The following is a 24,903-nucleotide window of genomic DNA, read 5'->3' as shown; positions in this document are numbered from 1 at the left end:
AGGAATAGAACTCAAGATTAATTTGTGTCAAGTTATATGGGTGATAATAAAGAAGTAAACAAATAATAATAATAAAATACAAGTCGTTTGATTCCCCATCACTCTAAGCAGATTTCTAGGAAGTTCTGGGCAGCAAATTTTTAACAAGACAAAAAGTTCCCGGACATGGAACCTCATCAAATCCTCCACCATCCAGTAAGCAGCAATGATTCTCTCTCCAACAAGGTCTGAAACTCAGCCCTCAAGGGTAGGGAGAGAAGCTCTTTCATAAGTACCCTACATTACTCCTAGAAGCATGGCTGCTCCTTATACCTTCTATATTTTTATTTTGAAAAGTTCTGTTTACTTATTACTCCCTTTCCCTCATTACCATGTTACTTTTATTCCCCATTATAGTTCATTTTGTATATATATAATGTATGACATATTATATGCACACAGATATGTGTGTATACGTATATACTCATAGACAGAGACATATACATATTATATGATTATAATCATATAGATTCTGTCCAAATCATCCCATGTACTCTGTGGTTTCTCTCTCCTGACAATCCTTACTGATAAAGGCATATAAGTACGAGTTTTGAGGAAGATCCAGACATAAGTAGCTGGGACATGGCCACTTTAAATATGGTTTTGGAACAAGCGTCCTCGGCTTGTCTGAAAAAACTGGTACAGAGAAGACAACAACATATAGGTAAAATATAAATTCAGAGTAGGGATATCAATAATGAAGTGTTGATGCTAAATCAGTAGGATGCTTGCCTACTCACACTCAGAAATACTCAGAGTTCAAAAATCGTGATACCAGAGTGAGGGTTTGGATAACCCAATCTATTCAAGTTAATGCACTGCAAGGTCAGAAAGTTGAGTTGGTAAAAACAATAGATAAATATTAATGGAATAAAGCTATTCTTGGACTTTGAAGAGGCATGATATTATAGTAGTTAAGAATCATGCATTTACAGGAAGATAGTCAAGATTTGAATTCTGGAAGTGCTTCTGTTCAACAGTGGAAATATGGCAATATTTTAAACCTTCAGGCCCTGAGTTTTCTGAAAATGGAAAAAAAATCTTGTCTCTTCAGTCACAGGTGTGTTGTATGTTTGTGTGTGTGTTTGTGTGTGTATTCACATATATGATTACAGGGAAAGTAGGTAGAGAGATAACAACACAAATATATTTTAAGAATAGGAAGAAAATATATAAGTGGAAACAACACACATACATAAAAAAATAGGAAAGGAGGCAGATAAAGAGATAAGAAGAGTCAAGGTGGATGGTTTTCAGCATTATTATCAACATCATCAGCATCATTTTCATCATCATCATTGTCAGCAGCAGCAGTAGTGGCAACATCAATACCCTCACATTAATAATAAAATGCAGTGGTAGCAGAACTAAAACTATTTCTCAGGGAACTCTGTACCCCAGAACTCTTTGCCCTGGGGAGGACATAAACCTCTTGATCTTCTAATTTTTTAGACTCTAAAAGCCTGAAGGCATGAGCAGAGCATTTTTAAAGGTTTTCAGAAATATTGCTATAAGCTATATTTTCCCCTAGCATAACAATCTGAAAGCAAGAAACCATTTTAATTTTTAAAAATGTTTTTGATTGATCTTTTTGTAGTTCATGAGAGTGATGATTGGGTGTTCATGCACATGTGTGAGATGTGCTACTCTCGAACCTTGCTACGATGTCGGCACATTACCAGTCTGACCTGGGTAGAAAAAAAAGTTTTTGATGTTCATTTTTCATTGAAATATACTTCCCCAATGTGACACTGATACAAAACTGAACTATCTAAATCATGACATATAAGTATCACAGAGGCCACCCCTTTAACAATATCTATTACTCCCTTTGCTAATAGTTTACTTAATAAGAAGCATTTTGGTAATTGTGTTTTAGCATGCCACTTATTCAGGGGAAAAATGTGTCTGACAGTTTCATAGACAATTCAGCTCTTTATTTACTTTTAAAATAAATTGATTTTAAGTTAATATGTTGATATTCTGGGTTTTACGTTGATGCATTATGCCTTTTGTCAATATGAATTAGCTTCTTTATTTTCAATCCACTCTGCGATACTGAAGAGATCAAGATCCTAAGCCATCAGGACCAAACTCATGATAATGGTGAATTCATGAAGGTAAATATGACCTCAGAGTTTGATCTATTTGGGCAACCGCTGAGCATTCTCAATATCATTTTCACCAGAAACATTCCCAGTATGGACTTCCAAGGTGAAACTGAATAAACTTACAAGGTTTTTTTTCAATCCAATTTATTATGCTCTCTTTATAAAATAAGCCATAGATATTTGAAATAGCTATTTGTACAAGTTTGAAAGCTAAAATAATATGTAAATAAGTATTATAAGATGAGATCAATTCCACAAATATGTCTTATAAAAGTACCATAAGAATTCATGTAATATTCAAGATGAAAGCATCATATGTAACCTAAAATTGTTCATATTTTTTAAATGTATATCTAGCCAGTGTGATAGTCTTCTTATAATTTTGTTATATATATTTTAGTCCACAGTACAAATTTAACAGTTACTTAAAATTGCCTGATTGGTAGTTAGAGTTAAAATCTTATGCATGTAAAATTACCATGGAAAGGATGGCATAGAGGATAAAAACTTTTTTGTTTCAATTATAACATTGTCATATTCTATTTGAGGGACAATTATGTAAAAAATTAATAACCGTACTCTTTGAACTTATTTTTCTTTAACATTTTTACAGCACTTACAATTATTACTGCTTTTATAATAGACAATAATTTGGATCCTTGAAGATTCTGAAGCTGCATTTATTAAAGTAATTCATTATTGTAGGAATGGAGAATGCAGTAATATTAAACAACGTGTAACTTTTTATATAACTCTACAAGGTTTAGTTCTAAAAAAGTGAAAATTTGGTATAACAAATAATTAAAGGGAAAAACAAATGTAAATTAAACATAAGATTTTACTTTCTTCATTAAAAGTAAATTAAGATGTTAGCAAACGATTATCTAAGCTACCCTCCCACTCAGCTCAACCCAGCTGCATCTGTGAGTCAGACTATTTTCAGTAGCTTTTAATTAGCAGTTTTTGTGACTATCTCAGAGGTTGCAAATTAAAGAGAACACTGACCGGCAGAATCTGTACTGCTCTGAAAGGAAGTATCCTAGGGAGATCTCCAAATAGTGATAAAGAATCTCAGTAGTAACAGGAAGGCAATGATAGGGAACATATCAGGAAGTAAAAAAAAAAAAAAAAAAAAAGAAAAGGAAAAAAATGAGAACCACTGAAGTCTCAGACTTGATACTATAAAAATAAGATGCAGAAGACATTAGATGAGTTTGTTTCTGAAGATTAACAAAAATTCAATAAATAAATCTACCATCTAATCAGTGATACTTTATACTAAGTAGCTACACGAGGTGATCTAATTACTCTGATTTTTAGTGTATGATATCAGTTTTAAACATTTGCCAAATTTGAGGCAAATCGGTATTTCCAAGATTTTTCTTCCACCCTTCCGAATATCACATAATACTATAGCTCATGCTATTTTCTGTAATGTGAAAAAAACAAAAGCTCTGAGCTCACATTGAAAATTGTGTCCCAGGATTTTATTTTCATTTTTGATTTTTACATCTTTGGGCAGCCAGGGCATGGTGAATGCTGGATTTTTAAAAATTAAAGTAAACGATGCCTAAGATATTGTCCTGAAGCAAAATAATTATTCCAATCCTGTCTCCAACTTAGAACACTTTCTTCTGAAACTCTACTAGTAAGTTGCTTTAATGGACTAGTGGTTGCATTTCATATAAACACTACTATGAATGTTGTCTATGATTGTTAAACTACTCTATAAAGTTTACCCATTTATCTCTTATTTATCTATGTAGGTACAACTTTGCATATCCGTACACCTTACTGCAGTTTCCCCCCAAATAAAATCAAGATTAAATCAATTATAAAAGCAGAAAATTCAAAAAAAAGATTTCAAAATATCAAAATAGAGCTCTTGCTCTCTTAAGGTCAAGATAAGCCTGTCTGGTGTGTTTTCATAAGGAACATTATTATTTTTATTTTTTAATTCAGTACATTTATATAGCATGTATTGTCAAGTTAGTATATCCATTGATAGGTAACAGCTGAGCTATTGTACCATTCCAAAAGCAACAATTAATAAAACCCATCGGATAGGTTTATTTTTTACACTGTCTTGTTTTCTTTCCTCTGTACACCAACTCATATAGACTAGTTAGTTTTACCTTATCTCAAAAAAGCCATACCGGTTCAATATATTTCCTCCTATATTCCTCAAAAGTACGTACTAACATCATGCTCTATGTTGGTGTAGAAAAATAAAGATAATATGCTCCTCCTATTTAATGGTCTTATATTTTATAGAGGGTTTTGTGTGGTTCTGTTATCGTGGCTTAGAAGGCATAGTCATGCATGCTTATTTACATACTGCTGCAAAAATTAATTCAGAATTTTATATATAATTATTTTCATTTAATGCACATAGATATTTCTTTAGTTTTCAACAGAATAGAAACTAAACCTCATACAACTATGTTAACAATGATGTAATTCAGATAATTTTTTAGAAAAAAACTATATAGTGTATAACATACATTGAAAATACAATATGAAAAATGTCATGGTTGCACAGAAGGGCTGAATTTGTCATTTAGAAGGAGCATATGTCTCTGCTGGTTTTAATGCCTTCACTTACATTTAAAAAATATTTATAGAAAATACCTTAACCCAAATGTACTGTTTGATCTTTGTGGTTACATGAGGCAAAGTGAAACAAACAAAAAAACAAAACAATCAGTTGATTGTTTCCTCACCATAAATGTTCAGGAGCACCTTATCAATGATACCATTCACTCTGTATGTCCAGCTCTCCTTAATCTAGTTATCCATTCATTCATTCAGCAGGAGACAAACTCATCTTATTTTTATAGCAGCAAGTCTGAGACTTCAGTGGTTCTCATTTTTTTCTTTTTCTTTTTTCTTTTTTTTTTTTTACTTCTTAATACATTCCCTATCATTCCCTTCCTGTTACAACTGAGATTCTTTATCCATTCAGTAGAAAGAACCGGATATAAACCAATTTTTAAAAACTAAGATAATATTTTGTTTCCTTGTGAAACATAAATTCTAATGGGGGAGAGAGTAAGACAATAAATGATGAAATTTTATAGTCTGTTATGGAGGCATAAATGCTACATTAGAATGGAGTAAGGAAAATTGAGAGTCGGGGGAAAGGTACAAAACATTTTTAAAAACGATTTTGGCATTAATGGTTAAGAGAGGTTTCATTTGAGCAAAACTTTGACAACAGTGTTGTGGGATTCAGCCATGAACAGATGTTGTGAGAAAGAACATCCCAGGCAGACAGAAGCCAGAGAATACCTGGTGGCCAGTTTGGAAGCCTGTGTGGCTGGAACGAAGTGACGGAGGGAGGACAGGGCAGGAGAGTCAGAGGTCCTGGGGGCAGATGACTTCGTGCTTCGTAGACCATTGTAAAGACTGTGATTATATCTGAATGAAATGAAGAGTCACTGGATAGTGTCAGCAGAGAAGTGATACAACCGAAAGATGATTTGGAAAGGATCTGTGTTGAGAGTAGACTGAGGAGAGAGTATAAGCATGAAGACCTATTAAGGGACAATTTAGTGTAGGATTCCAGTGAAAGAAGATGAGAGCTTGACATGGTGATGAGAAATGGACATATTCTGAATAGATGTTGAAATTACATCTATCAGAGGTGCCTGAGGATTGGATATACAGTGTGAGAGAAATAGAGAGGTCAAGGTTGGATAGGGTGGGTTGAAGAGCATCAGATGCTTTATTTTGAACATATTAGGTTTAGATAATTTCAATATCCAGGTGGGAAAATTGCGAGTAGGCAGACAAATATATACGTTTGGAGTACAGGAGAAATGTTCAAACCTGAAAATGCCTCAAGAATTCCTGGCAGTCACTAGCACTTGTCTCACACGTACTCAGAAAGAACTCCCTTCAGCCACCATAGTGCAGGCAATGTTCCTTTATTCTTCTTCTGCCACTCTCACACATGCATGGATGGGTATTACTGTTATTTCTCCTAAACAGTGTTGCCCTGATAGGCATTCCAGTTCTTTCCAGAGTAGTGCTTTGTCTGAGGGGTACAAGTATCTTCCTTGATTGCTCAGTGAAAGCCTCTGGGATAATCTTCTATTGCAAGGTGAAGGAATGCCAGTTTCTCCAGAGAGAGACTGTGTGTTTGTGTGTCTATGTGTGTGTGTGTGTGTGTGTGTGTTGAGATGATGATGATTTTGCCGTGGTTGCCACATTCACTAAAATATTTCTTAATGAAAATGTATTATATCCAACTTAGATGGGTATTGTGAAAATATTTAATACTCATATTTATATAAACTTACAAAGGTTGACTGCCAGGAGCCATATCCCCTAAAGTGGGCTACCACTGGGATGTTTCACATAATATTTTGTTGGGAAAGAAAGTTTTCTATTTGACAGACATAAATCACAGTAAAATAAGCTATCAATATTAGTATTTCTTTTTTCTTGTTACTAAATGATTTGACCTGCTAAATAACAAAATACATTTTTGATTAGGAAAATATTTTCTTATCTATAAAAATACATTTATTATTTTTATTAATATAACTGCGATTATTATACAAATAATTTAATAAATGAGGTAATTTAAAACAAATTCAAGTTTACAGTAATGTTTTCTTTTATCATTCTAAGGATAATATAGAATGCTTGCTTATTAAAGGATTCAGACTTCTCGGTAACCTAAAGTTTGATATTTCATTCAATAAAGCTGAGCAGATATTGATGGAACACAAATATCTGAGCACAAACATTTCTCTCAACTGATTCAAATATGAACTGAAAGGAACTAGAAAATGAAAAGTAGCAAGGATCTATTTCCACCCTCTTCTGTTGCTATTACCATATTTTGCCCAATTTAAAGTACATTGGCCAGTTACAGGAATTGGCGACTACCTGTATAGTACTTGGCCTTACAGTTTTCTCTTCTGCAAAATAGGCATTAATAACTCTTCTAGAGTATCAATGGGAATAAAATCATTTAATGTATGTAAGGTATTCAGAATAGTTAATGTTACGTAGTAAGAGGTATCTTTACTAGATTTATTATGTCATTTTATTATTCAATATAATATACCCATTTAAACTGATTTTCTACATTTTTATATATGATTATATAAAATAATTATTTCTGATAAATATTTATCAAAACAGTTAAAAATGTTTTTCTCATAGAATCAAAACATTCACTATAAACATTTAAAATGTATCATTAACAGAATTCAATATTTAACCATGTAAATAATTGTATTTAAGCATAACACGAATTGTGTTTACTAGAGACTTTTGTGATATGTTATATATGTGATACACTTTTAGGTTTTTAATTTAACTCCATAGACTCAGGTTAATGTGATTGCATATTTTTTAGTTTAAATTAATTTTAAGCATACAGAATAGTTACAGGAACTAACAATATAGTTTCTTATTTTTTTTAAACTATTTGATAATATGTTGCTCAAATAATGGCCAGTCAAAATAAATTTAAAAATTAATAAATTACTACTATCAAATACCTAAGCTTCAAGTGTTGTTGATTGGCCTGTAGAGAAAATATATTCACTCGAGGACCACAAGTTGCATTTTACATGTCTCAATAGTCTCTCAGGTTGGTCAATCAAATTACTGTGTATGTTTCTTCAGGTATACAACATATACCTATTGAGTTATTATTATTTATAGAAGAGTTCCTATTAAGTTCTAGGAACTGAGAAACAGATAATAGTGATAATTCATTTTCTTACAAAACTATGTTGAAATTAAAATGTTTAATTGTTTGCTAGTATTGGGAGTATTATACCAGTATATCTGGAGTATTATGATATAAAATGGTAATTGGGGCAGAAAAAGAAATAAAATAGCCTTTTTTTATCATAACAAACTAAAAACCCTGAAGTAGTTAGAATAAATGAACAATTTTGAAAAATAAGTTAGACGTTCAAAAAACAACACTAACGAGTAAAATGGGAAACTGCCCCTCAAATGTTAACAACGAATCTGGAATACATGAATGCCATCTAAGACACAACAATTTTCTGGTGATTTCAGAGAATTTTTACCACTTCAAATGGCTGATTGTTATATAAGCAATTTCCTAGAACATGTGAAATTTAAGTCATTGAAATCATTCTTAGCTGACATTTTTTACTGTACAGAAATAGCTTTAATGTTCCTTCCATTACTTATAGTCAAATGGCAAATCCAAATGTGCTAGATTTGTAAATGCATCAAAGGTTGGGAGTTTTTAAAAAGAATCCAGGCTTTTTCTTTTGTGCAATCTCTTCTAGGCAGATCTAAGCATCCCATTCCTAACTTATAAATGCTTTGGTTTCTGTACTAAAACAGAACTGATGAGCTAATATAGAAAAATTCCTGTGCTTTAAATGTGTAAATATGTATTTATATAGGGCCTGTTCTAAATTAGATAAACAAACTTAGCTTTGAGAAATAAAACTGCATTTTATCTTCCACTATTTCCTGATCTTAATCACTGTTTCTAAATGTCAGTTATTTAGGATTGATATTGTTTTGGATTACACAGATTTCATTCTCAAATTCGAATGAAACTATTATATTTTGTTTATAAAACGAAGAAATATGTTTTTAAAAGTCTTATTTTTCAGATGTAGGCTTGGCTTATTTTGTATGAGCTTCTTTATTAAAAATGTAGACTAATATTTCGGCGTGCAACTTTCAGTGTAATAAGTTGTGGAGGCTAAGGGTTACTTATTTGAAGAATTTGAATATTAGAGGGTCTTGACGACTGTCTATGTGTGTTGTAACATGAAATTTATGCCAATTTCTCACCCAGTAATATGACCCAAGATTGGTTTATTAGTGGTGTAAAAAAAAGAAGAGCTAACTAACAAAGCAGCCTGGAGAAAATCAGTGAGAAACGGGGGAAGGGACACTAGTGTCATGAAAAGGATTTGAAGAGTTTCAGAAATAATCCATTAAAATCTTGAATGCTATGTAGGTGGAAAACAAGATGACTAAAAACTATCCATTGGATTTAGTGGCTGAGGGGCACTGTGACATGAGTAAGCATTTTCCAGTGGCTTGAACCCATTTTGGAATGGGTTGAAAGTGCATAGAAGGTGAGGATATGAAAATAATTTTTACAGAATATGGCTTGCAGAAGTTTGGTTGCTAAGAAAAATTAAATTTTTGATGAAGGGAAATAGGAAGTGAGGTTATTTTATATTACTTAATGTACTTATTATTTTGTAATATGATGATATAAGGCATTTTTTTCAATGAGTAGAAGGATCGTACTTTAAAAGAAGACATTTTATATACAAGGCAGAAGAAATAATTTGTAATGAAAGATTACTGGGGTTGAGGGAAAGATAAGTACTATGTTATCAATATTATGTTATTCATCACGAACTCCATTACTGTTTTCCTAAGATCAAATGTTCAATGAGCAGGTTCCCATTAAAGACAGATAAAGAAATGCTTCTTGCTCTGTACTCCATTTTGTCTGATATCAGTGTAGTTACACTAGATTTCTTTTAGTGTTTTCTTTGTATGTATTTTTTATTCTTTTATTTTCAGAATTGTTATATCCATGTATTTATCATGGGCATCTTATAAGAAGTACATTTTTTAAAAAAATCAGACAGTCTTAATAATTTAAGCATTTTATTCCATATAAACTTAATCCAATTAGGGATAATTCATTTATAACTAACTACCTTGTTGCTATTTATTTTTCATTGTCTCTTCTAATTTTTTTTCTCCTTTTGTTCTTTCATGGTCCTATTTTGATTTACTCACAATATTCAGTTCTTCTACTTTTCTCTCATAATATTTTATTTGTTTATTTTAATAGTATTTTAGTGCTTATTTTAAGCAATACATTATGCATCAATGCTTTATTAGTCTGGTATTATCAATAAATAAATCAGTACTAATAATTATTAATTTATATATTTTAGTAATAAAAATTACTATTTTTCAACTTCCAAGACAGCACTAGAAAACCTTTTTTTTTGAGATGGAGTTCCACTCTTGTTGCCCAGGCAGGGGTGCAATGGAGCGATCTTGGCTCCCCACAACCTCCGCCTCCCCCGGTTCAAGCAATTCTCCTGCCTCAGCCTCCCAAGTAGCTGGGATTACAGGCATGTGCCAGCACGTCCGGCTAATTTTGTATTTTTAGTAGAGACGCAGTTTCACCACATTGCTAAGGCTGGTCTCGAACTCCCGACCTCAGGTGATCTGCTCGCCTCAGCCTCCCAAACTGCTGGTCATCCCTGCTTCTTGTGTTATGATCATTAGTGTTGTTTTTACATATATTTAAAATTCTAGACGAGAATATATTATTTTAGATAGCCAATATTCAGGTATATTTATCACAGTTACTTTTATTACTCTGCTTTTTATCCTAAGTATATTTTTTCCAGCTGAGATCATTTTCCTTGTTTCCATCTCTTTAGAAGAGATATTCTTGGAGAAAGAATATGTTCAAATTTAGTTTTATGTTAGTTTGTAAATGATGTTATTTCCCATTTACATTTGGAGAATAATTTATCTGGAACTATGGAATAAGAGTTACTGTCTTTCAGCACTTTAAAAATATCATCCTATTCTTTTCTGAATTCCATTTTTCTGTGTGTGTGAAGTCAGCTACGTCTTCTACTGTTTCTTCTTTGAAGTTAATCTTGATTGATTTCTGTTTTTCTTTTTTTTGTAAGTTTTCAGAAGTTTTACGAAGATATAACTAGTTGTGGATTTTGTTGTTGGTTTTTTCTTCATGGAGCTTTGGGCTCATAGTCCTTGACCTGTGACTCAATATCTTTTATTACTTTTGCAAAATTCTAGTCATTTTCTCTTCAAATTATGTTTCTGTTCCATTTTCTGTCTCCTCCTCTGGGATTTAAATTACACATACATTAAATTTACCTTTTATGTCCCATATGCTGCTTATATTCTTTATTCTCTTTGTATTTACCCTTGTGTCTACCCTCTGCATTCTCAGGCCCAGTGCTTTTAATAGTTTTATCTTTCTTCAGAGGATGAAGTAGCTTCTTCTTTTGCTGTCTTCAATCTTCTGTCATAGGCATCATGTCGTTCTTAATTTTTCTAAATTTAATTCTTTTATAAATTTCAGAATTGCATTAGATTATGTTCTCATAGATTTTAGATTCAAGGTGTCTAGCAAAATTTTCCATTTGTCACAAATTTTCTTGAATATATTAAGCACAGCTATTTTATAAAACCATCTTTTATAACTCCAAAACCTGGGTCATCAGTGGGTCTGTGTATATTGTGTTTTTTTTTTTTTAACTGGACCCTCTTTTTGACATTTTATTACATTTTGATGGATTGAATGTTATTAATTGAATAAAATAAATTGTGGAGACTCTGAACAAAGTTCACCCTCATCTATGAGGTGAATGGAAGGCTGGCAGAACTTTCTGTCAGCCTATGACTGAGCTGACTCAGAGCTTGACTTACAGTTTTTAGAAGGGTCAACCTACCTACAGGTTTACCTCTCTACTCTTTTGGCAGCCTTTCAGGGTTTCTAACTGAATTCTGCAGTATTTGCCAGTATTCTCTAGGAAGATTTTGAAATTAATTTTCAATCACCTTGGCATTAAGAAAGTCTAGAACTCTATTCTGCCTGTCAGCTGCTTTCTGCCTGACTTTTTAGCCTCCTTTGGCTAAAGCCTCATGGTGAAACACTATATGAGTTTCAGAGCCATTTCCATGTCTCTTTCTTCTTATAGCGGTCTCACCTTCATATCCAGCTCCCAGCTACTGTGACTGCCACAGAATTGATTTTGGAGTATCTGTAGTTACTTAGATTACCTATGTTTCTGCTAATTCTTTGTCTCTTAGCAGCCATCTAAGGGAATTAGCACTAAAAATAAACCTATGCCTTGAAGTAGAATGTCTGGTGATGGAGAGCCTTCTCACCCTTCCAAGTTTCCCCACTTACTCTCTAAGATATTGGTTTCTGTATTTGTTTGCCTCAACATTTCCCCTATTGCTTCCAATCATGTATTGTGTTTGTTTTGCTTTCCAACTTTTCTAATTGTTCTTTTTGATTGCTTTGGCTTATTGCAAGATTCTCCAACAGAGCTTAACTCTATTGCCCTTTAAATTAATTGTTAATATAGCAGCAACATCTACTTAAAATTGTAACATGAAGGCCCAGCATTGATGATTGCAAGATAATCCTGTTCATCTCTTATTTTAATGGAATTTTTCAGATAACCATTGTAAGCACTAAACATTAGCTTTGACTGAGATTTCAAATTAATGCATCTTTCACAAACATTATTTAAAATGAAGTAACTGAGACAATGCCTATTCATATGATATAATTTGTAAGGAATTAAGTGAAAGATGATTCTTCCATTTCTCAGAAATGTTTTTCTAAGGGGAAAATAACATGCCTTACATTAATATACATGTAACATATTTTAATCATCGATAGATTAATGTTCCAATCTAAGCAAAGAAATAACTTTTGCCCTAAAATGATTAGAGTCTAATAAAAATAAAAGAATGATAACAAATTCACAAATATGAGCATAATTTTCTTCTGGATTTTACATTTTATTCACATAATGAAATTATTATTAAAATTAAAATTATTATTAAAATTAAAATAAAAATTTTACTAAGATGCATTCTCATGGGAAGACTTAATTCAGTATTATAGTACTGAAAATTGAAATTAGGTCCCTTCCACTGAGGCAAATACAGTCCAACTCTAACTTATTTAAAAGCATCTTGTAGACTAAAGTAAATTTTTTAGAGAACTGTACATGCTTTTATGAAAAGTGCACATTAAAATCTTTGCTTATGACAATAATGCAAAGTAAAACATGAGAAAGACATAATTTTTTATTGATCATAGGGCCAGGTTTTAGAAAATTTTCTTATTATGAAGGAAAAGAATTTACCCAACAGAAAACTCACTCTTGTTCTCAGTTAAATAATCACTCTTAGAGTTTGGATACCACGACTGTCTAACTATTGGATAAACTGATCTTTGTCATTGTTCCTCTGGTTAAAAATATGCTGATATTTAAACATCTAAATTAAATTTATGCTCATGAGTGTGTACTGTCTTGGAGACTACATGTCTGCTTTGTTGGTGATAGAAGACAGAATAGATTTGAAATTTATTACTTGGGAAAAAAAGAAAAAGAAAATTACCTACAAAGTGTTGAAACACTGTGGAATGTTTTAAAGAAATTTCCGTGAATTAATATTAATGGAATGTTTAGACTGACATCATTTTTAGAAATACTGATTTTTGAAGGTATGTTCGAGGCTCTTTTTTTTTGTTTTTAGAAAAGATGAGACTGATTTAAGGCTAAATATAATAAATTGCATGAATAATTATGATACTTGGAACTTTGATGAAAAGTAACAGGCTTATAAAATCACAATGTATTATATTGTATGTTTATTCCTCTGAAATTATTCTATGTCATATGATTGATCATAGAACTGTAATGGAATTTAATAAAAATATATATTTTAGATATTTTAAAATATTTACTGAAATACTATCTTTTCTTTTATATGAAACTTAAAAACCTATGAAAAATGTAAAATATATAAACAGATGGATGTTCATATTTCTGTTTCTTTTTCATTGTGCTAACAAAAAACAAAGAAACAGCAACTTCATTTGTTAAGAGCTATAGGCTTTATGTGCCACTACAGTGTCATCTCCTTTCGCTCAAGATAATGGTCTTGGGTGACTCTGCCTTTACTCTATACATTGAAATGTATAAATAGCCTTCTATTCTCACCACTGGAAAAAATAATATTGCAACCCAGTCATCTAGATTTCTTATAGGGCCTATTTCTTTCCTAGAGTAACTCCTTAGATCTATAGGAAAATCACAAGATGTTAGTTATATTTCCGCCTGAACTATGGACATAGTAAAATAAAAATCAGAGTTACTTATCTAATTCTCTTAGGTTGCTTAGTCACCATTTCGATTTAATTAATTAATTAATTATATTTTAATTCCCACAGAAGTGAGAATCTCATTTGCTGCCAGTAGAAGCGATTATCCATCCTGTTATTCCTAGCATGTAGTAGTTGAATCCAATCGAATTTGGTTTAAAAATATAATGAAATGTGGTCTTTCTTACATATATGTGTATTTGAAGCAGGACATTTCCCTGATCCCTACACGGGATTCATGAAGGGGGTGCCTCATTTACTCAGCCCACAGCTCTCAACTCCCCACGGGAGGGAGTGTGTGAGCCAATGGGACAGGAACTGGAGTGCGTGAGCGCTGGAACCAGCCGGCTGCTCTAGCACCAGCAGGGGCGAACTCCAATAACTGAGACCCACTGCATTCCACTCTCATGGGAGAGAGCATGCAAGTGAGTGGCTGCAGGAGCCAGGGAGAGCACTTTTGGGCGCCAGCAGGAGCATGGGAGTGTGGGCCCTGTGGCAGCATCTTTTCTGCGGGTGCCCATGACCCCCCGACGCCCCAGAGGGAGTGTTACAGCACTCTTTTAGCTCTGCCATCCGTGGATGGCTCAAGTGTTCACAGCTCAGTGGGCCCTTTTGTATCAGCACTTGTGGCTCCTGAGCTCTTGTCTGTGTCCAAGAGAAATGAGGTCCCAGGAACTAATTAAAGGGTGGTAAATGAAGGGGATTTTATTGCTGATTCAAGTAGCTTTCAGTGGGAAGGGGAGCTGGGAAGGGGAGCTGAAAAGGGGCTGGGGAGGGAAGGTAATCTTCCCCTGAAGACAGCCAGATTCTTTTCCAGAATTATGCCGTCAAACCGTCCCTTCTCTCCGACGTCCAGCCATAGTCTCCTAAGTCCAGCTCCTTCTACTCTCAGCCGGAGGAATCTGGGGTCTTTATAGGCACAGAATGGGATAGGATGGAGCCATGGGTGGTTCAGGAAAAGGCAACTTTGGAGTGGGAAAACAGGGATATAAGTTTTCACTTTGTTCCAGGTCTCAGGCTTTTCAGCTTGAGGGTGGAGCTTTGCCAGGGACCTGCCCTTGTCTGCCTAGAATTTCTCTGCCCCCAGTCCCAATCATATTGAAGCTACTCATATAGCCAATTGCCTAACTTGAATTTGTCTATTTGTTAAAATTTTCAATTTAGAGACAAATCTCAAAATACCTGAAGTGTACAAATAAGTGAAAAGTTTTGACTAAAACGTGTGTATAGAAAACATAGGGTCGAACTATAGATACATTTTTTAAAAATTGAATAGAAGTTCTATCAATATCTAACAATTCTAGCCATTTATCTATCTACTCATACAGGCTGATATTTTCAAAGGTTCTGAAGACAATCCTTCTGTGTGCATATAAATTTTTGTAAACAGTCAAGTTAATTGTGGAAATATGATGTTCATTTTCAGGAAGAATTTGCACTTGACTTTGATTCCATTTCAAAAATCACTCCAATGTACTTATCAAGTGCAGCTAAAAAATAGATTCAAGTTGAAAACACCCAGGTGAAAACTGAATTAGGTATTATATATTCAATTGTAGCTCACTTATGCTCAAAGGTGAGCTACATTCTGAATTAATTTGTTCCTGAGATTTTTGAAAAGCAAATCCTTTCAATGCAAACATCCAACATTTTAATCTAACTAATTTGCACTCAATATTGACCTCTTGTGATATGTCAAAATTAAAGTTCATACAACTATACTTGTTTAAAGTTTCATAGGAGAAAAACTAAGTATACACATGGATGGTATTTGATTAAGTGAAACCTAGAAAAGGATGGTTAATTTTGTACCTAAAAAGATACAGAATAAAACTAATATTTATTTTCTATAAACAGACAAGGAGAAGAAATTTAAATTTATTTCCAAAGTAACATTTCAAAAAGCATAGTCAGCCATCTCAAAGAAAACTAGAGCTAAAAATGTGGCTAAGAAGCTAAAACACAAAATCCTAGTCAAGGGACATTAAAAAACAGATTTGTCAAACATATGTAAATGATGATATACAGGTCTAAAATATAGGTAAATAAAATTTTGAGAAAACAAATTTGAAGCTATTTGCATGGGGAAAAGACTGTAGAAAATGCACAAGGTAACACATTTTTAACTGAATATGTATATATATATGCATGACATTCACAAAGAAATTATATTTTGCATTTTTATTTTGTATTACAGCTTATACACCTGTTTAACAAGAGCTCATGGGTACCATTTTGAGTGTTAGTTACTAAAAATAATAAGCTTAAAAAATTTTGTCTTTTCATTAAGTTACCTTGGGAAGTCAGTAACCATTAGGCCATTGTGGCTAACCATAACTCATATTTTCCAAATATTACTTGGTTAGCAAATGTCTCCCTAAACGCTGCTTTAAGTAATAATTGATTGTATGCATTTGGTTTTGTCCGGATGTATTCTGTGAGCATAACATGACACAAGGGACTGGAAAATCATGAAGATAAAATGGCTGCCCATGGTTAAGTATATTTTAAAAAAATAAGGCAGGGAAGTAGAAGTTTAGGAGATTAAATTAATATATTTCTGACTGGACAGCCAATCTAATCACAATTCAAAATCCAGTTGAGTGCAAGAGGCTGAGCTTGCTTGAAGTCACTTTATGAAGGAAATTTTTAGGAAGAAACACCTCTGTCCAAATGAGCTGGAAAAATTGCTGGCTGAATATACTCTCAGTTTGACTTTTCCAAGAACAGAAAACAGCAACATTCCACATAACAAACAGCACTTGTCTCCCTTACATAAAGTAAAGTTTGGCTGGCAGCCAGAGGCACTCTTGCTGTGAAAATAAATTAAAGAAAAGCAAATACAGCATTGCAACTTAGCAAGGGAAGAGGAAAAGAAAAAAATGAGAATGCAAAGAAGGCAAGAAGACAAGGGAAGGAAAGAGAATGGGTGCAAATTGAATGCACAGCATAGCTGAAGCTGTCTACCCAATACCACGGTCTATGCATTGATATACAGATATAAAAAGGGATATTTTATTAGTCATTTTTATATGCAAAGGAAAGAACGTAGGACTCAGCCATGAAGAAATTAGTCTTGGTTCTGCTGTATGGCTAAGATCTCTCTGTGTTCATCTTACTTCTCTGGGCTTAAGGATGCTTCTTTAGAAATAATCAATAAGTTAACAAATAAAGGAATTGGCTTTATGAACTGAATGTGTCTCTCCAAAATTTGTTAAAACAGCTATCCCCAGTGTGATGATATTTGGATGTGGAGACTTTGGGATATAATTTAATCATGAGAGTGGAGGCTTCCTGAATAAGATTAGTACCTTTAGAAAAAGAAACCCCAGATAGTTTTTTCACTCTCATTTCACCACGTGAGGGGACAAGTCCTCAGACTGCAACCTGTACTATCACCCTCTCAGAACACGACCATGCTGTCACCCTCATCTCCTATTTCCAGCCTTCAAGACAGTGAAAATAAATGTATGCTATTCATAAACTATCTTGTCTGTGGTATAGCAGCCATGAACTGACTAAGACAGGTGGTTTGGAGATGGTGAGTCCTGTGAACGCTTTAAACTATGAGACCTGATAAATGATAATTTCTGGTTCGTACTTTTTGTAAATTAATGGTAATTTTATTACCAAAGTGCTTCATCAAAATCTAAGAAGACTGTGACTGTATGAATTATACTAATAAAATAATCATTTTGTAGAAATGTGTTTATAACTTATAGTAATAGTGTGATTTCGTGCAGTTTATTAATTAGTGAGAGCTGAGCAAAATTACCGATAGGCAAAGCCAAACACGCAAAAACACACCAACAAACTTAACCTATAGTTTGTTGGAGGTTGTTAACATTTGTTAAATGTTATTACCATAAATAGAATGTTTACTGAACCGTGCACCTAAGAATGGTTAAAATGGTAAATTTTGTGTCTTGCATTTTTTACCATAACAAAAAAAGTATGCAGAAATACATATGATTAATAGAAGCAGGAATGTGTTAAACACTTTGAAGTATTTATTCACATCTTTGAGTGAATTTGGGTAAGGTTATAGAGAAAGAATGTTAGATTTCTCTCCAAAATATTGTTCTTGCAGGTCAGTTATATTCTCTAAACACCTTAAACATTTCTTTGGGCAGTGATACTCAATCTTTGTTGTACAACAGAATTGTATAGTGAGCTTTTTCAAAAAAATACAGATGCCTGGACTTCCACTCCCAGACTTCACTTCAATTGCTCTTGAAAGACTCTATGCAGCAGGATTATTCAATTCTAAAATGTGGCTAGGGTAGACAACAACTGCTCTACAATGTTGAATTCAGGAAGAAAGAAACTATATTTGTCTTGTTCATCACTCTATCTCTAGTATATTGCCTAGCCAACTAAATATTGTCAGCCAAATGAAAGATGAAATAAATATTCTTCTAGTATATTTTACCTGTACATTTACCCTACATCAGTTTCTACTTTGAAGCTGGAAGACCATGCACATTCTATAAAAACAGGCAGATAAAAAGTAGGTAAATTTAACAAACAAACAAAAAACAAATACTGCTTCTTCTTCTCTCCTATCCTACGACTCCTACCCCTAAAAAACAAATGTTAAAAGTTTGGTACCCAGACGTCCAACCATTTCTTATTAATTAGATATAAATATGTATATTAAAAAATTATTTCCACCACTGTGTGTCCCACACAAATGGCATAAAAATATCCACAAAATACTCCGCATTTTTATAATAAACTTATTATATTATAAAATAAATTTTGTAATAAATAAACTTTTATTTCAACTTTTCTCAATATTATATCATGAAGAACTAGTTCGTTCTATAATGAAGAACTGAATAGTATTATAATATTCTGTTCCCTAGCTATTTCCACTAACTTTTCTTCCTTTCTCTCTTGAATACACGCCAGTGTATTCTGTTTTGGCTACCATCATAACAGAAAAGACAATATTTAAATTGTCAACCTCATTTTCCTCAAACTATGCGTAGCATTGGACCAAGTCCTTACTCCTTCCTTATTGCAACACTTATTTTTTTCACTTGGTCTCAGGCTACCACCATCTCTAAGTTTCTTGCTTCATTGTCCCAATAACCTTTATGAATAGTCCCTCATCTTTTTCAGCCTTAAGTTATGAACTAAGTCCATAAAGCTGTTGTTTTTTTGCATTTACCCATTCTTTTATTTCATCTAGTCCCAGAGGTTTTAACTAGCTAAATGATGACGGCTCCAGATGTTTTTAATCCCAGTGGGAATTCTCTTCTAAACTATAGAATCATATATTTAACTAGTTTGCTCATATATCAAATTTTGTACAAAATAGGTGTCTCATACTCAATGTGCCCAATATGAAAATTTTGACATTCTTCTAAATTTCCTCTTATCTTCCCATATTTCAGTTACATCAATTTATAGATAAATTTTGCTCTTAACTGAGAAACCTTTTCAGGATACAACCACTTTTTACTACTTCCTTGTCAAAGGCAATACCATTTCTTACCTGGAATCTGGCAATAGTACCCCAACTGGTCTCCTTGGTTTCCTTTCGGCCTCTGAAACTCTATTCTACATACAATAGCAAGAGTGATCCTTTGACAACATGAATCAGGTCACATCAACACATCTGTTCCCAGTTCTTACGAGGCTTCACATTTTACCTAGCAATGTCACTTTTCTTCACTCATTCAAAGCAAGGGTGATTGTCTCCCTCTGCCATCGCTCCTCTGATTGAATCTTTATGCCATTTTACCATATTATTTACTTTGTTCCAGTTCCTCCTCTCTACTTTTGCTTCTCTGAACAAACAAAACAGATTCTAGCTTTTGAGTATTTGGACTTCACATAGCTTGAGCAATCTTTATGTAGATATTTGCATGGCTTGATCTGTCATTTTATTTCAGTCTCTGCTTAAATATCAGCTAATTAGAGAGGTCTTGCCTAATTATTCTACCTCAAATAAAACCATCAGAACTTGCTACACCTTACCTTGCCTCATTTCTTTTATCTTAACATTTATCATACAATTGCTGAATGAATAAATTATGGCTGTCATCAATATGTTCCCTGTTGAAAATGTTATATCAGTCATCTCATATTCATATTTCCTTACATATTAGTGCTTTAAAGTATGGCATTGATTTACAGAAATAATTTAGTCACTTCCCTCAGAGATTTATCAGACTTTTTCCAAAACTACTGTAGTTTTTCATATTTTCATAGATATTTTATCTCTACACACATTGTCACAGTGCTGGAACTATTTTCTATCCTTCCCTGGTTCCTTCATTTTTCTTTCTCTTTCCTTCACTCTCTTTCTTTCTGAGACTATTTTAAAATACATCCAGAAATTCTTCAATATTTCCATTTTCATATGTGGGAATGTAATCTGTCTTTCCCTAAGTGTGAACTGGTCTTAATAACTTGCTTCTAATAGATAGAAGAATAAAGCAGGAATAGCATGCATTTTTACTTGAAATCACTCCAGTTATATGTATTTGTGTGTGTGTGTATGTCCATGTATGTGCACACATTACTCTATGTATACAAACACTTTTACAAATTTTAATGCTGTAATATTTTTGATAGTGTCTTTTTAGTTTTTAAAACATTAAACAATATTTTAACTTATAAAAGAAATTTTATTATTTAATATGCATACAGACTTCTAATTATATTATCATAAAACTATAGAAATATTTTAATAAAAATTATTTTGATATATTATGGCTTAAAATGACTTATACGCGAGTTTGCAAACGTTTTCAGTCATGTTTAATGATTATTTCTATTTCAACTCCTATAAATGCCTTTTAATATAGTCTAATTTATTTTAACTTCTTTTAAAGTAGATATTATTTTACATAGGGAAGTTTTAATATGTCAGGCTCTCTATGCACTTTTACTGATGTATGACCTTTCATTATACATTACTACTTTATTATATATGCTTTATATGCTTATACATTAAAATTTGGATATTTTAAAGTAATAATAGTGCAAATCCTTAATAATTTCCTATGGTCTCCAATATATTAACATTATTAGAGTATCAGTAGTTTAAAAAATAATTATTCATATATAACATTTACTAAGGAAAATCTGGTAAGAAAAATTCACCAATTGTATTTGATTTATTTTCAAATACTGAGCACTCCCATGTGACTAGAAACCAGAAAAAGGGGAAAACATTATAGAAGAAATAACCTTTAAATAATATATTGAGTGCATTAAAGAATTAAATGAAAATGTTAAATTAAAAATAAAAGATAAGCATAATGATCTTTATGAAATTCTACATAAAGGAGGAATTTATTGACCTCAAGAAAATGGGTAAAATCAAAATTATTTTGATTTAAATGTATACATACATTCACATAAGCACACACAAATTAAACTTCAGCATATAAATATAAACCGAAGTATCAAATGCAAGGTAAATATTCAGGACAGATTTTAGTGTACAGAACAATACATAAATTAGTTACAAAATGAAGAAGTACCACTGTAAAATCCAGTAGATAAATAGACAGTAGGCTAATGAAGAAATGCAAATGGGAGAGAAAGCAGGTGAAATATATACTCACACTCTCAATTCAGAAAAAAAATTAAAATTCTTTAACATTTTGTAGTGCCCATTTAGCTTATATTTAAAAAATAATTATAACCCCTCCTGTTGAAAGAATAGTCAATTGAGTACATGCTTATGTAATAGTTGATCTTTCAAATTGGAATATTGTTTTTGGAAAGCAATTTGAAAAGTACATATTAAAACCATCTAAATATTTATGGTGTCTGTCTTCACAAACAAATTACTGATGAATTTTATAATCATTCTTCATGGCTATAGTCTACGATCTTATAAAGTAGAAAATTAATCAGCATAAAAAGTCCCATCAAAAAATATTTATGATTTATTTAATGAATGTATCTATCTATCCATCTAATTGCACCATGATTTATAGTATAAATACAGGAACTAACAAATATAATAGGCCCAATAACAGATAACATATAATGACCTGAATGGTTAAAAAAAATCTCAAAAATAATTCCATGTGCAATGCTAGTAAAAACTCTTATGGGAGAAGGAGGTGAAAACAAGTAAAAAGACAATTGCATTAAGGTTTGAAATTGTTGCAACTAGTTGTTAACACAGATGTCATGGGAAATGAAGAGAACCTACTATAGACTGGTTGGAAGAGAGTGGAGGAAAACTTATCTAGAGGAAATATCATATAAGCAAAATAGAAAAGAACAAAGAGAAATGCCCAAGCAAGGCTGGAAGTGGGTGAGGAAGAGTGTGCTAGGAAGAGGGAACAGGCTGCAGAAAGGTCCAGGGATTAGAGAAAATCATTTGAGAAATAAAATATTCAAGTGCATTTATATAGATTTTAAACTGGTAGGGTGAGAGATGGAATCTAAAATATTGAGGCATGTGTGGTGGGGTAAAGGGGCAAAGAAAGAGGGAAATGGAGCTGATGGTGGGATATGATGCTGGAGAGGTAAGGATGGGCTAGAACATGAGACGCTGGAAGATTTACAGGATAAGGGGACACTAGTTTATATGAGTAGAGATTTATTAAGGAGAAAAGTGACATCAGATTTGTTTTGTTTAGAGAGGACCTTGATTACTATATGAAGGATAGATTAAATGGAGATTAGACAAAAAGCAGAAAATCTATTAGTATCCTGTCACATAGCCCAGGGCAAAGAAGATAGTCTTGGGGACTGGAATAAGAGCAGGGCAGACATAATAAGATTCCAGAGATATTTAAGAAGTAGACCTGACTGAGCTTTGAATGTAGTATGAACAGAGAGAGAGAGACAGCAAATAGTCAGTGTGGAAGCCTTGGATTATGGCACAAAGATTAAAAACAGGAAAGGAAAAATGACTTGGGGTAAAACAACAATGGGTTTTTTTCTGTATATGCTATGTTAATGTGTCTTTGGGCTGTCTAAGCACTTATGCCTAATAATCAGCTGACAAAGAAAAAAAAAAGAAGGTGTCTAAACCAAGGAGCGAGACCTGAATGAAAGATGAATTTTCAGGGAATGAGAAGCAATTTCTCAAGAGTTGAGACATAGATAAATGTAGATGAAAGCCTGGTTACATAATTTAAATTGAGAAAAGAGGGAGATAAAGAAAGCTGGAAATGGAAGTGATCAAAAGTTATTTGAGATTTAAGAGAAGACAAGTAAGAATTAGTGATGTAAATTATAGATCAGGAGGCTGATACATAGAAAAACATAACCCAGTACACATTGATACTGGATGGAATAGCATAAGTCACAAAGGGAATGACATTAATGACATTAAGAATGACATCCAAAAATATACTGAATGACTAAATAGATTAGTGCCTATGTACCATGTGGGCAGAAGTAAAAGAAATACATAATACATTGATTATGTAATACATATCATAATATGTATTGTGTTTTATAATACATTGATTATGTAATACATATCATAATATGTATTATGTTTTATAATACATAGATTATACAAACTACATTTGAAAGTTCATGTGAGAAAAGAAACATAATGCATGCTTGATAATAATCTGTTTATTACATATACAGTTAGGGAATCACAATTTTAATAATTGATTAAAGTAATCTAAATTTAAAATGCTATGAAATATATGCACCAAAATTGTCCTTGAAAATTACATAAATAAGAAACTGTAATGGTAGGTGAAGTTTTTCTTGCTAGAAGCCATAGAAGTATAGATTATGATAGCTATTTTCAGACATGTGTGGTTATTTTAGTGGTTCCATAGAGAAGTTTTTATTCCTAGTTATTAAGTTCCCTGCTAATTGAGTTAGCCACTGGCCTAAAGAAAGAAATCTTTTCCTCTTTCCTCTCTTAATCTTCTTCATACTCTTGGATAATGTTCTTACATGTCATTTTGGAGTTGCCTATGCAGATAAAAAGATAGGCAAAACACAACATCTTTTTATCTTAAGCAAAACTCTCTGGCCCAGTTCTAGAAGACAGAAATAGAAATGAGGTTGTTGACTACAGACTTCTGTTGGGCAAACACTATCATTTGCTTTAAACATACCAGTGCCCAGAATTGAGCCAAACAGATGGGGGAAAGTATAAAATAAAGCTGTGTGAGCTCTGTTGAGGAAAAAAGCAAAAAGGAATATATGTATATATATAAATTTTACTTTTTGTTTCCTTTTTATACAAATTGATCCCTGGGAAAGGTTGTCTCACAAAATTTATTGTTCATATAAACAGTGACAGAGAAAATGAGAAAGAATACTCTAAGATTTTATAAAATATTTTAAATGGTGTTATACCCTTCAAACAGGAAATTAACAGACTTCCAGACTAAATTATATGGATATTAGTAGTCCCCTAGAAAGTATATTCGATTGGAAACTCTCTCATGTAAGTTACACTAGATTTTTAAAGATATTTTTTCTAACTTGTTTATAGCAGTAGACAATGGTTCTGATTATGTGGGAATAAGAATGTTTTTAGTTTGTTCCACTTTAATACATTCTATTTTATCTTACTTGCCATTTTATTGTAATTTATAATGACATTTCATAATACTAAGTTTAGTATTATGAAATACTACGTTTAGTATTATGAAATGCCATTCATAAGACTAAAACTAATGTAATTTACCAAGACAATTTCAAGCAGGAAAACAAAATCTCCAGAAATATCTTGTTCCAAAGCACTTTTTAAAATATGTACCTATGCAGTAAGTAAGTCACATATATTATGACATAAGCAGCGATGTGCTTCAAAAAGAATATATTGTTTATCAGAATTTAAATTTAAAACAT

General features: G+C 32.5%; 1 non-coding gene across 1 annotated transcript; it reads left to right on the top strand.

Moving 5' to 3' along the window:
- Positions 1–1,624: 1,624 nt before the first annotated feature.
- LOC112133290 (small nucleolar RNA U13) lies at positions 1,625–1,728 on the top strand. Its single transcript, XR_002914957.1, has one exon. It is a non-coding gene; the product is annotated as a small nucleolar RNA U13 (small nucleolar RNA).
- The last annotated feature ends 23,175 nt before the right edge of the window (positions 1,729–24,903 follow it).

The sequence above is a fragment of the Pongo abelii genome, chromosome 3 (genome assembly GCF_028885655.2).
Source record: "Pongo abelii isolate AG06213 chromosome 3, NHGRI_mPonAbe1-v2.0_pri, whole genome shotgun sequence".
NCBI lineage: Eukaryota > Metazoa > Chordata > Mammalia > Primates > Hominidae > Pongo > Pongo abelii.
This window is presented reverse-complemented; position numbering and strand designations above follow the sequence as displayed.